Raw genomic sequence first — 16,170 nt, 5'->3', positions numbered from 1 at the left:
TTCCCATGTTGCTCCATCTCCCATAGGTTCATGTGTCTTGGAGCCAGAAGGTAATTTAGAAGTCATCTAATCCCACCTCCTCATTTTATATCCAGAAAAGTCATTTCCCAAAATGTCACACAAGTAATAAGTCTTAACATTCAGGGAAGAAAGGGAGAATGGTAGGATGGAAAGAGAACTAGACTCAAGTCAGTGGTTAGAGTTTGCATCCCGCTTCTGTCACATACCATTTCCCCTTCCTTGGCCTTAGTTTTCCCATCTGTTAAATGGAGAAGTTAGACTAGGTTGCCTCTATTATTTTTTTCTACCCTACTTTTCTATGATCCTTGAATTGTGTTAGTTTAAAAACTCATTCAACAATATGAGAAAAGGTTAAACAGAATTGTGCTCACTGAAGTAAATAGCATAAAGCAACTGGGTCCCGGAAGGAAGGAGGATCTATCATTTTCAGAGCTTCCCTGGGAAAGGAAATCCTGAACCCTCGAGTCATCAGTGTTCATATCCCAATTGACTAGTACTAAAACCTCCAGTCTCCATAAAGAATGTTCTAACAATTAGAGCCTCCAGCAGTACAATAGAGTGTCTTTTTCAGGCAACCAGCTCTCTATCCCTGAAAATAATCAAACTTTGGATTCTTAAACCATGTATCAAGAGTACTTTAAAGGCAATTACTAAGCATTTCCAGGCAGCCAATTCTGCTGAATAACTTAGGTCCTACAATTCTCTACAATTCTGATATAGACCTGACCCTGGCATACACCTTATATAGACCTGGCAGGGGAATAGATCAGGTCTTCTTAAAGATTGGGTATTCACTGACTCTGGACACATCTTGTCAAAACTAATTGTCCTTCAGACATACTGGCTCCAGGGCACCAGGCCAGAAATGAATGTGAACATGGCCCCTCAGGGGCCCAAAGTTCATAGCTCCCCTTATTCCTTTTCTAAGAGGAGAGTGAGCAGGAAAGGGCATTTCACATGGAGGAAACACCAAAAGGATGGGGATGCCTGGATAAGCCTGTAGGGAGACTTGAGGCTCCTTAAGTTTTCTCCACACATTCTTTCTATTCACCATCCTGTCCTGGCTGATCTGATCAGTAATATACCAACTCTGTCCTCTTGGCAGAACTTTGTAAGTGCCCCAACTACTGCAAGCTTAATGGAAATGCTGATGTGGTCAGCCTGAATCTTGCCCCTGCTTTCTCTCAAACATTCAGAGGTTCAAAGAAATCTCTGAGAAAAATGCAGTAGACTCTGTCCCTCTTCTTCTGCCCATAAGTCCTGCAATGCTTTTCCTCTAGGCCAGTGATGGGCAGACTTTTTAAAGAGGGGGCCCCGAAGGAAAGGAAATGCTCATTGGTCAGTCTGTTTCTAAGGCAACTCTTTCAAAGTTTCATTGTATTGTATCCTACTCATTGTATTCGTCAGATTGGGAATAATGTCCTGTGCAGATAGAACATTTCAGGGGTCCTGCTTCTGGCCCACTGACCAGTTTGCCCATTACTGCTCTAGGCGATATAGTAGATAAAGCAATGGCCTAGAGTCAGGAAGGTAGTTAAAATCATATGAACCTGGGCAAATCAGGTAACTGTTCACTGCCTCGTTTTCCTTATCTATAAAAGAGAGGTAAAAGTATTGACCTCCCAGAGTTGTTATGAAGAATAAATGAGATAATATTTATAAAGTGCTGAGTATAGTGCTTGGCACATAGTAGGTGTTTAATAAACATTTATTCCTTTCTCCTCCCCCTAAACAATACTAGGGAAAGAATAACCAGTTTTGGAATCAGAGAAACTAGATTCTAATCCTCTTCTCCTTACTATCAATGTGACCTTAGACTACTTCTTTAAACCTCTTTTGGTCTTATTGTCCTTACAGGTGAAATAAATCAATTAGACTGGATGACCCTTTAAGTCCTTCCCAGCTCTAGATCTTGTGATCCTATGGGATTCTATGATTCTCTTGCAAGTACAGAGAAGACATCTGGGAATCCAGGTGCCTGAGCCAAGGAGAAGATAAGGTGTGTAATCAATTATCAATCCATCCTGGGGAAGCAGTGGATGGGGGAGCTCATCATCACTGGCCATCACCAAAAAAAACCTCTCTCTCTCTCTCTCTCTCTCTCTCTCTCCCCTTTCTCTCTCTCTCTCTCTTTCTCCCTCTCCCTCTCGCACTCACTCACTCACTCAACCATGAATCCCTCCACTCATCCATGTAATTCTATAGTATCATGTCATATAAGCACTGTGATGGGTTTCAAGATTAGCACAAACAACGTGGGCAGACCTGGGAAATAGCTCCTTCAGTGGCCTTGCCTCAAGAGCAGCTGCCATCAGAGGATGATAAAGATCCCTGAGTCAGCAAAGATGGCATTGTTACTCGAAGAATCTGAAACCCCAGGAGTGACTTCAGATGTAATTCTGGCCATTCTTCTGACTCCAAGCTGGATGGCAGTGAGATCCACTCTCAGCAGAGGAGGTCTATGCTTCTTGGAAAAACTGTATCACATACTTACTACAAAAGAAGAGGTTTTGCTTTTGTTTTTTTTTAACATGTAAAGCTCTAAAGTAAAGAAATTTATTTTATTGTTGTTGTTATTATTATTTCCTTTCAGGTCTTAGAATCAAAGACCATTCTAGAATGTTAGAGATGGAAAATACTATCTACTAAACCCAACCGATTCAATAGCTGGAATAACCTAGTAGGGACTTTCTAGGTGGCCTATGTGCCAGGCTCTGCTCTAGGCCCTGGGGATTCACTAATGGAATAGTATCTGCCCTAAAGGAGCTTACCTTCTCTATGTGAGAGAGTGATGCAGTAGAAAGAATATTGGATATGGAGTTAGGAAAAGCAGCTTTTAGCTGGAAAAGGTAGGGAAGGACCACAAGTACATAACTTAAGACCTTGAAATGGACCTTTGCAGACACCTAGACCAACTGCCTCTTTTTTTCAAATGACCCTGGAGGTGGCACAGTAAACTAAATCAAAAGCCCTGAGTTTAAATGCCAGTTCTGCCATTAAATAGCTATTATCTGGGCAGATTGCTTTTCCCTTCCTGCATACTGGTCTTTTCAGTTACCAAGTAAAGAGAATAGACTTGATGGCATCTAAATTCTCTTTCTTTTTTAAAAAAGTTATATATTTTGCTTTTCTATAATAATTTCCAAATGTATCCCACTCCTTTGCCACCACTTATAACAAAGAATAAAAAAGGAAGAGAAAATTGGTTTGGCAAAATTATTCAACACATCAACAAAGTCTGACAGTCTAGGCAGTGTTCCACACCCATCTTCTTCCACCTCTGCAAAGAATAGAAAGAACTACATTTATTCATCTCTCTTGGGATCAAGGTTGGTTTTTATATTTACAAGATATTTTGTTCTTTTAGTTCATTTCATGTACTTGCTGTAGTCACTATGGACATTGTTCTCTTGATTCTGTTGACTTAACTCTGCATCAGTTGATATAAGTCTTCCTTTGCTCCTTTGAATTCTTCATATTTATTATTTCTTACTGTATCATTCTGTAGAGTAATCCCTTAATAGATTATACTACCTATTGGATCCAGTAGATTGTTTTCAATAGGTAGTACTTCCTCCCACCTCTAATTAGGTTCCATTATATTCCTGCATCACAATTTCGTAGTGATATGAGGCAGAGAGGTGACTCAGTAGACACAGTGCTGGGCTTAGATTCAGGAAAACTTGAGTTCAAATCAAGCCTCATATACTTCCTAGCTATATGAAGACCCTGGAGTCTTCAATTTCAATTTCTCATCTGTAAAATAGGAACAATAATAGCACCTACCTCCCAGAGCTTCTTTAAGGATAAAATGACGTAATACTTATAAAATTACCACGATTATTGGAAAATGTCTTTCATGTCTAACATTCTATATTATGTCTATCGACTTCCTCATTTTGTCAATATGGAAAATGAAGTTTCGGGAGTAGAAATTACTTCCTCCCCAAATTAGCCAGAGTTAGTGGTGGTGCCAGAACTTAGAAAAGACAGGGATAATTAGTAATTCATGTGCAAAGGACAGAGGGGCCTTAAGTAGACTGAAAGCTCAATGTGAATTAACATGGCAGTCAAAAAAAGCTAACATTATTTTCAGCTGCATTAGAAGAGACCTAACAGGGTCCAAAATTAGCCTTGATAATTTGTACCTTGGCCAGACTCCATTTGGAGAATTCTGCTCAGTTCTGGTTTCCACATTTCAGAAAGGACATTGACAAGTTAGAGTTTGCTCATTCAATAAACATTTAATAAGCACCCACTATGTGCCAGGCACTGTGCTAAGCACTGGGAATATAAAAAGAGGTCAAAGATAGTCCCTGCCCTCCAGGAGTTCACAATCTAATGAAGGAGACAACATGCAAATAAATGCATTACAAAGCAAACTATAGACAAGATAAATACAAAAAAGTTAATAGAGGAAAGACATTGAAATTAAAAGGGGTTGGATAAGGTTTCCTCTAGATGGTAGGATTTTAGTTGGGATTTAAAGGAACTCAAGGTTGCTGAGTAGTCAGAGTAGAGGAGGGAGAGCATTCCAGGCATGGGGGACAGCAAAGAAAATATCCAGAGCCAAGAGATGAAGAGTCTTGCCTGTGGAATGGCCAGTGTCAATGGATTGAAAATTATATCTTGGAGAATAAGGAAGTTCATTTAGTGAAAGGTGGCCAGCATAGGGAGAGATATGAGAACCATTTACATCATTAGACACGGAGAGCTTAGGACTAGAAGGGACTTTAGAAATCATATGATCCAATCACCTCATTTTTCAGACATGGAAACTGAGATCCAAAGTAGTAAAATGACTTGCCTAAGATTATCCAGAGAGGACGCATCAGAGGCAGAATCCAAAACCTGGACCTCTGACCATACGTCCAGTTCTCTATCCAAAAAACCTTAAAATTCCTGCAAAACCGGAACTCCAATGCTTCATTTCAGCATGCAAGTGGCCTTCTCAAAGTCAATGTCAGCAGATTAAAGGATTTTCCAGGTTCTACTGAACTAGAAAAATAAATAGAATTTAGCTCTAGCTATAGGCTATGATTGCTGCTCAAGGATCTATCATTCTAGGTGCAGAGAGGCTGAGCACCTACATTCAGGTGATGGCTATTTGGTGATGTAGCACTTCAGTTATAGTGACCAATGAAAAAGACAAAAATTATAAAAATGATGCACAGTCTCCTTCTACAGTGGCAGCGGCATGCAGAGAAAGGGAGCAGGAGATACCATTCACACATTTTTGTATACTACTTACAAATCTTGACTTAATTACTGATAGCAACACTTAGCACAGTGCCTGGCCCATAGTAGGCATGGAATAAATATTAATTGACAGGTTAATATTCTGAATGAGAGAGCCTTGTCCCATAACAAAGTTGGTCATGGTACTTAAGAGGGAGAACTGAAGCACTTGAATATTATTGGTAGAAGCAGTGTGGGGCAATGGAAAGAAAGAGTGGGATTTAGAGCCAAAGGAAATGGTTCAAAACCATGTCCTTTCATTTATGCCTTGTATGATCTTAGGAAACTATTGAATCTTTCTGGACCTTGGTTTCTTGCTCAGCAAAAATGAGATCTAGTATTTCATGTTCCTAAGTCCCTTCAGTTCTAGCACTTTATGTTCCTACGTACATGTCAACTTCAATATTTCCTGTTCTACCTCTGACATTCAATGTTCCAAGGTTCTTTCAAGATGAAAATTTTTGTGTTTTAAGACCCTTTAAGTCATTTCCAGCTTTGACATTTTATGTTCTAAGATTCTCCCAGCTCTGACATTCTGTATTTTAAGGCTTCCCAACACTGGCATTCTGGGTTCTAAGGGCTCTCCCAGCTCTGACATTCTGGGTTCTAAGGGCTCTCCCAGCTCTGACATTCTGGGTTCTAAGGTCTCTCCCAGCTCTGACATCCTCTGTTCTAAGGTCTCTCCCAGCTCTGACATTCTGGGTTCTAAGGTTCCTCCCAGATCTGATATCCTCTGTTCTAAGGTCCCTCCCATCTATGATTTCTTTTATTTCAAAGCCATAACCAAGCCTGATCTTCTATGTCCTAAATCCTCTTCCAGCTGTAAACCCCAAGACTTTATGACCTGTCCAAGCTACCTGAGTCTCCCAGCTTGCCAACTACAGCCATCCAGCCATTCTACCTCTGCCAGCCCATCCTCAGGGTGCCTGACAGCCTGAAGGGAATAGAGCTGTGACTCATGACTGGCATTTCCCCCACGTCTCCATTTTCCCGTAAGGCTGCGTGCTTCATTATTCCCCTGACTGGCTGCTCCTGCCAGACTCAAATTAATTTTAAACCACCATCACCACCACCACCACTCCATTCCCCCACCCAACATTGCAATCATTAAATGCCAGGAAAGTTAAATAAACAGCTGATTTACAGAAGTAGTTTCTTTTTTTCTTTTCTTTTCTTTTTTTTAAGCAAGAGCATCTATTAATCAGTTCTGTCGGCAGCAATGTTTGATTAAGCCATTTCCGCACCCTTCAGATGAGCCCCTGTGCTGGCCAGAAGGCCTGGAGACGGGCAAGAGGCTGCTAATCATGAACCAGAAATAGCTCGACCCCAACCTCATTCCCCAACCTTCCTCTTTCCTTCTCCTTCCCCAAAGACTGCCTGGAGACCCAGACTGGCCCCCTGTCTATTCCAGCAGTGCCTATTCCCAGCTGTAAATGTATGATTAGAAAAGGGGGGAGGGTCCCCCTGGCTCAAAGGCTCATGGAAAAGGATTGTGGGTGGGTGTTGAACCAAAGTGTCTCATCTACAGATGCTGGGAGCCTCGGTCAGACATGCACAGCTCACCACAAATTAATACAAACATAAGCAATACATATAGTCATACAGTACACACATGGTCATTGGTAATATATTTTTAAAGTTGAAAGAGATCTTGGATGACATCTAACCCAGCACACCCACCAATCTACCTCTGTCTCTATTATATGGACAATAAAGGTAGAGACTTTCCTAAGATCAGACAGGTAGAATCAGAGGCAGGAGCCACAACTCTTTCCATTGTCTGAACACTAAGACCTTACAATAGCACCCCTGGATAGGTCACTAATTAGGCCAGAAAATGTCAGACTTGGAAGGGAACTTAAATGTCTTGGAACCCAGACTGTCAGAGTTGGAAAGGGCCTTAGAACAGAGAATGTCAGAAATAGGGCAATTAGAACAAGGAATATCAAAGCAAGGAGAGCCTTTAGAGCACAGAATATCAGCGCTAAGGACCCTTAGAACAGAGAATGTCAGAGCTGGGAGAGACCTTAGAACAGAGACTGTCAGAGCTGGGAGAGACCTTAGAACAGAGAATGTCAGAGCTGGGAGAGTCCTTAGAACAGAGAATGTCAGAGCTGGGAGAGATCTTAGAACAGAGAATGTCAGCTGGGAGAGACCTTAGAACAGAGACTGTCAGAGCTGGGAGAGACCTTAGAACAGAGACTGTCAGAGCTGGGAGAGACCTTAGAACAGAGACTGTCAGAGCTGGGAGAGACCTTAGAGCATAGGCCATTGGAATGGAAAAGAGCAAGGAGTGACCTTGGAACGTGGAATATTAAATCTGGAAGGATGAACATTAAGTAGACTCTCCAAACTGCAAGTTCTTCTAACACAGAATAATACTCCAATTAAAGGGGTCTTTGGAAATCATTTCATGATTCTAAACACAGCATTTTACAGATGAAGACACTGGAACTTAGAGATGGAAAGGGACTTTCCAAAGATTACATATGAGTAGGCAGGTCAGGACCAGAATCCAAGCCACTTGGCTTGGTTCTACATAACATATGGAATAGCTATACAGAGACATGAATGCACATGCATCAATACATTCCCACAGACACAGAAATTTCAGACAGGAATATAACAGTGTCTTCACACACACACACACACACACACATACACACACACACACTCCTCCTCCACCCAAACTGCCTCCTTACTTGCTTTTATTTTTATCCTAGATGATAATAGTGGTCAGCACACCCACCCATCTACCTCTGGCTCTCCCAACTCAGTTCAACTGCCCCCCAAATGCCATCTAATCCCTCCCTAACTCAGCCTCCTCTATAAAGGTGCCAAGGTCCCATCATATACCCCCTTTCCTTCCCCACCCATTTCACTGCATCATTGCCTGGGCTAGCTGCCAGCCCAAGGCTATGCCCACCCATCGCCAGCCACACTGTCAATCCTGACCTTGTCTGCCTCCCACCTGGAATCATGCCCCAGTGCCTTCATACCCACCCCTTCCATGCACAGACACACACTCTTGCCTCTACCTCTCTGATTAGGCAGGCGCAATGAAAAGATAACTAGCTGGACGACCTTGGGAAAAATCATCGGATTTTTTCAAACTAGAAGAGACTTCAGAAATCATCTCATCTAATCTCCTTGTTTTACAGCTGAAGAAGTCGAGGCTCCCAAGGCAAAGGGACTGATCCTCTGTGAGCCTTCTTTTCCTCACTTGTAAAAAGGGGAAATGAATTCCAGTCCGGGGTTAAGAGGATCAAATGAGATGTTGTTTGTAAGCCCTTTGTAATCAGAAGGTAATATTACTATTGTTAATATTACCTCTTATTCTTTAAGATGCAGCTCAGGCACTATCTGCTGTATGAAACCTCCCTTTCCTGATCCCTGAACCACTAGCGCCTGCCCTCCCTCCCAACCTACCTTGTATTTGACTGTTTTGTCTATATTCATATTAATTCACTTAAAATTTATACTATAGCTATGAATATGCATTCGTGGGCTCTTCCATTAGGATGTAAGCTTCTTGTAAGTAGAGCATGTTGGGTTCTTTTCTCCTTGTGTCCTCTGTGCCTAGCACAGTGCCTAAGGGCACATCATGGGCATTTAAAGATTCTGGTGGATTGATTGATGATAATGAGACAGTTTTATAGGATGGCACAGCGGAAAGAACCCTGAATGTAGATTCAGTTAGGGCCTGAGCTCCTATCCTACCTCTTACTACCAGAGTGATGTGGGGCAAGTTATTTCACCTCCATAGGTCTCAGTTTAAGGGCAGCTAGGTGGCACATTTGGATAAAGCACTGGGTCTAGAGTTAGGAAGACCTGAGTTCAAATTCAGGCTCATACACTTGCTGGTTGTGTGTCCCCGGACAAGTGACTTAACATTGTTGGTCTCAGTTTCCTCCATCTGAAAAATGAGCTGGGGGAAAAATGGGAAACCTAGTCCAATATTTTTATCAAGAAAACCTGAAATGGGATCACAAAGAGTCAGACACAACTCAACAGAAACCACAGTAACAAGAAGATACTTGTTTTCTTCATCTGTAAGATAAGGGGTCTGGAAAACACAATCTCTAGAATTCTTTCTAGCTCTAGCTTTATGGTTTTGAGGTTTTACAAGATGTAGTGTTAGAACAGAGAAAACTTCAGGACTCAGGGAAATGTGTTGTTAAAAGTCAGATCCACTATCTGTGTGACCTTGGACAAATCACTTACTTCTCTGAGTCTCAGTTTCTTCCTCTGTAAATAAGATAGGTCGACTAGATGGTTGCAAAGAGTCCTTCCAATTCAGTTTCCTAATTTTTCTTTTAGGGTGTCTGTTATCTCTGACATTCCATTTTAATATTTCATGTTTTAAGGTTCCTTTCAACTCTAAATTCTAGGACTCTTTAAATCCCCTACTAACTCTGCTCCAGGTCCCTTTGGAGGCTAGATTTGCTCTTTAAAGGTTTCTATTTCCTTCCCCTTAGTAACTGTGGCTCCCTGTTACTAGCTAGCTCATTTTCAATCAGGATTTGTCCCCAGCAAACAAGCAGAATTAATTAAACATAACCTTCCCTTTAGCAAGAAAATAGGAAGTATTCTCCTGATAGAACAATGAGTATTTACAATCCCGCCCCTCTCTTTCAGTTCCCTCCAACGTTTAATGTCTAGATATTATTAGCTCCAACTCAGAAAGAACCTGTGTGATTCCTGTAAATTTGCAAAAAGAGAGCAGGGGTCCCTCCCCAGCCAAAGTTTCTCTCCCTGGGTCAAGGAGATTCCCTTAATGAGCAGCCTTAGTGCTGTACACAGCTGGAGAGGAGACATCTACCCTCCAGGACACTGAAACCTTAAAGGCAGGAAGGAGGGTAGGCAAGTAATGAGACAGCCTTTAGGATGCTCAGTCTAGGCAACAGACCTCTGTTCTCTGTCCAGTTTGGTTCCATCTTCCTTAACATTTTACTTAACATTTTGAGGTCTCCACAAGATAGGGAAACTAATATTTGGTGATCAGCAATTACTTTCTCTTCTCTGACACTCAGTTTCCTCATTTGTAAAATGAAGGAGTTTGACTTGGTAGTCCATTTCTCTATGTTCTAAATTCCCTTCCATCTCTGACATTCTATGTTCTTCCCAGTTCTAATATTCTGTGTTCTACAATCCCTTCAAGCCCTAGCATATCATATCCTATGGTCCCAATCTCATTCTGACATTTTATTTTCTAAGACCCTTCTAAGCTTGGATATTCTTCTGTTCTAAGGACCTTACCAGTTCAGATGTACTATGTTCTAAGGCCCCTCCCAGCTCTATTATTCTCTGTTCTAAGACCCCTAATAGGTTTGACATTCTGGGTTCTGAGGTCTTCCTAGCTCTGACACTTTCTGTTCTAAGATCTCTCCTAACTCTGATGTTCTCTGTCCAAAGACCTTTTTCCACTTTGATATTCTTTGTTCAAAAGTCCCTCTAAGCTCTGATTTGTAGGATATGAGTGGATATCATATTTAAATAATATCACAATTAAGCAGTTAGGTTCTCATTTCTATAGAACCAACCAACAGTTTCAAGAAGTTTCTCAAAGAAGAGCCCCTACATTTCTTTGAGTCAATGATGGAGCCTCTCAAAGATGACTGCTTTGAAAGGAATGACCTGCTTTTGGAACTGTAGGTTCTGGTCTGTTTGTTAAACCATCAATCTCATTTTCTTCTAGTCACACCTGGAGGTTCAGCAGGCCTATTTCTGCCTGGAAATTCAAGCTTTGGCTTTTGCTCAGCAGACAGGTTGACCCTCCCCCTGTTACTAATGAATTCGACTCTGCCCTTCCAGATGTCTGCCCCATCTCTAGGCTACTCATTAACCCATGACCTGAAACTCAGGCAGCAGTCTTGGTAATACTCTGCTGCCCACTGGCTGTGGCTTAAGAGAATCTCAGAATTGTTAGATTTAAAGCCAGAAAGAGATTGAACTAATTATTTAGTCCAATCCTTACAGTTAAGGAAACTGAGGACCAGAGAGGCCACTAAAATGGAGTTAGGGAGGCAAGACTTAGAGCCATTGATAACACTATGAAATATTATCTAACCAAAAATCAAATGTACAAGAAGTAAAAACTGAAAGGTTTTCAAAACAAAGGACAAGTATGGTCTGAAGCCATCATGAAGAGATATCCAAAGGAGGTGGGACCTCTTCTGCTCATAGATTTGGACCTGGAAGTTTCTCTGAAAAAAAAAAAACTTTATTTGTCAAATATAAAGAGAACTGAGTCAAATGTATAAGAATTCAAATCATTTCCCAATTGATAAATGGTCAAAGGGTATAAATAGAAATCAAAGCTACCTATAGTCATATGGCCTGGCTGTCTACAACCTGGGTCAGAGAACCCCTTATCTGGAACAACGCTCCTGGTCTTAATATTAAGGTCTCTAGGTCACTGCCACACCTATCTTTGTCCAGATTTTTACTGGGTTTATGGACATATTGGCTCATGTCTTTGACACTTCTCCATATTTGATCATGATCAAACAAATGTCATAAATATTAATTTATAGTTATATTTTATATAAATTATATTTTTATAATTTATATTTCATAATTTTTATAAATTTCATCCTCTCCACTAGCAAAATCACTTGGCAATACTCTTAGGCTGCTTGAGTAGCCCCTGGTCAGACAGAACTTCCTGAGAAGTCCATGGATTAGACAATGATTTCACTGATCTCTTGATTTTTACTTCTCTATGGTTTTGACCTCTTATCAGGAGATTCCCATTATGTTGTCCCTCTTTGCATTTAGCATATCCTATATTGTTCCATCCTTAAGCCTCCCTATCCTCGTTCTCTAAATGGGTGTTGATTTCAACTTTTCTCTCCTGAGTTTTCTGAGCCATTTCTTGAAGCTCCTTTTCATGTTATTCCCTTTCCTTTTGAGCTGTCTTTTTCTCCACCTGAGCCCACATCTCCACTGCCTCATAAGCCTTTCGATCAGCAATGTAAAGAGCTTCATCAAGTTTTGGAAAACTTTTCATTACTGTGAATTGTCTGTAGTCCACTCTCATCACCAGCCAGATGTTTGTCTAATAGCATAGCATAGCCCTTTGCATTTTTCCAATTTGAAACACAAGGAGATATTTTCTATTCTTGCTGCTCCTTCATGGTCATCCTTCAGCTAGGAGAATGCATGACAGGTGTAGGAGAAAGAAGTCTAAGAGGAATTTTCTTATTAATTTTTAATTTTGGAGGCTCCATTGAATCTTTTTGTATTTTTTTAAATTTCCACCATCTGAATAACACCTTTCTTAAAAAAAACACCTCACTTTCTGTCCTAGAATCAATACTGTGAATTGGTTCCAAGGCAGAAGAGAGGTAAGGGGTAGGCAATGGAGGGTAAGTGACTTGCCCAGGGTCACACAGATGGGAAGTATCTGAGGCCAGATCTAAACCCAGAACTTCTGATCTCTAGGCCTGGTTCTCAATCTACTAAGTCATCTATCTGCCCCCAAATAACTATTCTCTAAGCTCCAGAACTGAAAACTACTCTTTGCTGAGATGGTGTGTATTGGATATATTGAGTTGCATCTAGTTTATCTGCAGCTTTAATTGGCATAGCTGCAGCATCCTTCTGAGAAATAGATTTCTCTAGGGCTACCTGTGTCTTTTCTATAATCTCTTGATTTCCTCAACAGGTCTTTGCAGGTGTGGGTCATCTGTATTCATAACTTTTTTGGGAACCAACTCAGTGTACTCACTGTAAAATGACCTTCTCCTTTGATTTTCCCTGTCGAGCAAGGACACGACATTTAATTTTTTTTCTTTCTTCCCATATCCAATGTGCACTGGGCCACATGTATTTCTGGAAAGACACTTTCATCTCCAAAATCCTCTAACACACTAGGGGTCTGGTTTTTTCAATACCTGACTAAACTGGGAGGGGTTTACTGAGCAAAAGAAAGGGGATGGTAACAAAGAGCTATATTTACGTATCATTGATAAAAAAAATAAATTTAAAAAATTTAAAAAGATTTGGAGCTGGAAAAAGCCTTAGAAGCCTCCCTACCCCCCATTTTAACATCAACAAATGAACCCCAGAAAGGTTAAATGCCCATTGTCATACAAATAGTAAATAGCAGCATGGAAACTTGAACCTAGGTCCTCTAAAGTTCTGAATCCAGTTCTCTGAATTTCCTCTGGGCTCACTCTACCAACCTCAACTCCAAATGACAGATAGATACCCAGAAGATAGATAATTACTTTTCCTCTCATGGTCAAATTAAAGGACTAGTATTATTACTCATGAGCCCCCACCAGTGAACTCCTCATTGATTTATCTATCTGTCAGTCGGAATTCACTAGCTTTTAAAAATGGGTATTTACTAGGGTAAAGTAAGAATAAGTTGGTACAAAATATCCCCAGAAAATTGGAGCACACCCTCATATTGGTACATAGTGGCCAGTAGAAAATGGGTTCAAGCTTAGAGAGCTTATACAGCAAAAAGTTTAAACTTATATCTTTTAATTACTGTAAGTCCTCTGTGGCGTCTTTATAGTTTCCCTGAGGTTGAATTCTCTGTTAGGCTCTTAGCATCAATGCCTTTGTTAGAATCCATAGCAATACTCTCCATCCTGAAGAGAATTTCCTGAAGCTGCCTTCTCAAGGTTCTCCCAAAACTTGACTCAACTTATTGCTAGAATCCCCTCTCTGATATACATGGGTCTAATGATTTGTCTAAATCTTTTAACACCAGTTCTCTAAATTAATTAATTAATTCTTTTAATTCCAATACATTTTCTGTGTGTTGCCTTCTAATTTAAACCAATGGATTGAAAATACTCCACTCTTTCCAAATTATTTAAGGACTTCACACCTAATTTCTGCCTTTGATTGATTTGTTCATTCAATCAATAGATGTGTCTAGGCCTTATTCACACCTAGTTTTCACCTTTTATTGATTGATTCTGTAACTCCATCAAAGAGATGTTCTCACTGAATAAATAGTTCAGGTGGAGAGTATAGTGTTGGTTATATTAATTGTGGGTGATGAGTGTAGGACACCTTTCTTACTCCAGTTGCCTCACTATAATCTTCAACTTATCTATTAATTTTTTTAACCTTTACCTTCTGCCTTAAATCAATACTAAGTATCACCTCTAAGGCAGAAGAGAAATAAGGTCTAGGCAATTGGGGTTGAGTGATTTGCCCAAGGTCACACAGCTAGGAAATAGGACAGATTTGAATCCAGGATCTACCATCTCTAGGCTGAGCTTTATATACATTGACTTAATCATCAGAATCCTAAGATGAAGGGAATGAATAAGTTAGATGATTCCATTCCTCTTGCTTCAGTTTAAGGGTTCTCCGGCCCTAGGGCTAGTCCTAATATAGGTTTGGGGTAGGCCAGAGTTAGTGTCCACTCTCTCTTAGGACAAGGATGCTTCCAGTTTTCCAGTAGAGGATTATCTCTAAAGTCCCTTCTGGTTCCAAGAGATTGGGATTCAGTGCTTTGCTCAAAGTCACATGGATAGTTAATGGCCAAGTCAATACACCAAGTAAGATCCCCTTACTTCTAAATCCTCTAGTCCTTCTACACCGGGGCAATAGGGTTTAGCTGTTTGTGTGCCTGGACTCTGAACTGGTCACAATTTGGGTAGAGGTTTCTTTAATCATAAATATCATTGTCTAAACATTGAGTAGACAGTAGAATCCCAAGTTCAGGGTGTATGAGGAGTGGTTGAAGGAATGAATTAATTAGCACAGTGCATAGTACATAGCAGATATATAATTAATTTTTCTTGAATTGAATAAACAGGGGAAGACAACACATATGGTTCGGTTCAGCTGCTGGGCAGGTGGAAAGTGGAGTGGAAAACATGAAGATGCATCAGCTTAATTTTATTTCCTTTGATAAAACCATATTCCTTTATGCTATTGATAGCACCAAGGGTTTTCAGTCTTTTCAATTACTTAGGGCACCTGAAGGGGCAATTTCCAGGCTGAATCTTCACAAGGTGATGGCTTTGGAAGTTGAACTGGAAGTTAAGGAAGGTGGTTTGGATAACCCTGCCAATTCCAGGATTCTTGGGCACAGGGGTCCTCCCTTGTCTCCACTGGAGTCTGAGGGAAAGAGATTGACCACCATATCGCCAGTGGTTTGACCCTCAGGCTACCTTGGTGCCTCAGCTAAGTTGGTTTGCTTAGTTGATTTACTCTAGCAATGGAAGTTAGTGACAGTGGTTGAAGGGGCATTGGGCCCCTTCTCTACAGGGGTTGCTTTCATCTCCTGAAGAGAAGGCTCTGAGAGGACATGATAGCCATCTTCAAGTATCTGAAGGGTTGTCAGGAATAAGAAGAGAAAGGATAAATTTGACTTTATCCCAAAGGATATAAGTGACAATAAAGGAAAATTACAAAGTAATATTTAGGCTTAATGTAAGAACAAATTCCCTAACAATTAGATCTATCTAAAGTAGAACAGACTGCCTCAAAAGGAAGGTTAAAACAATTTTTTTTAATTAAATTAAAATTTAAAAAAAGGAAATGGATCCCCCCTCATTCAAAGTCTTCAAGCAGAAGCTAGATAACTAGTGAGTTTACATTCTAATAGTACCCAGATTAAATCTTAATAATCCTACTCCTAAAATGAAGGGATTGAGTAGGTGACCACCAGAGTCTACTTTGTATAGGTTGGACTAGAAGGCCCCTGAGACCCTTTCCAAGTCTGAAGTTTCGTGATTCTTTGATGCCCCTCTATGTATAGTACCTCTTCTTTTCATGAAGTGGATCTTACAGCCTGCTCCTCTCTAGGCTCCATGATTCTTTGCAGTCTTTTCTTGGTTAAAACATTTTACTTTCTATTAGGGTTGGACTTATCTCCACTCCATTCCACCCAACTCTCTGCTGATCTTTTCCTACTTTAATTCTGCCCCCAAT

At 40.6% G+C, this 16,170-nt stretch overlaps 1 pseudogene; it reads right to left on the bottom strand.

Moving 5' to 3' along the window:
- Nucleotides 1-8,746: 8,746 nt before the first annotated feature.
- The window catches only part of LOC123240988, a 33,564-nt pseudogene continuing 26,140 nt past the window's right edge, over nucleotides 8,747-16,170 (bottom strand).

This window comes from Gracilinanus agilis, chromosome 3, assembly GCF_016433145.1.
Source record: "Gracilinanus agilis isolate LMUSP501 chromosome 3, AgileGrace, whole genome shotgun sequence".
Taxonomy (NCBI): domain Eukaryota; kingdom Metazoa; phylum Chordata; class Mammalia; order Didelphimorphia; family Didelphidae; genus Gracilinanus; species Gracilinanus agilis.
Note: the sequence above shows the minus strand (reverse complement) of the source record. Positions and strands in the feature narration are given on the sequence as shown.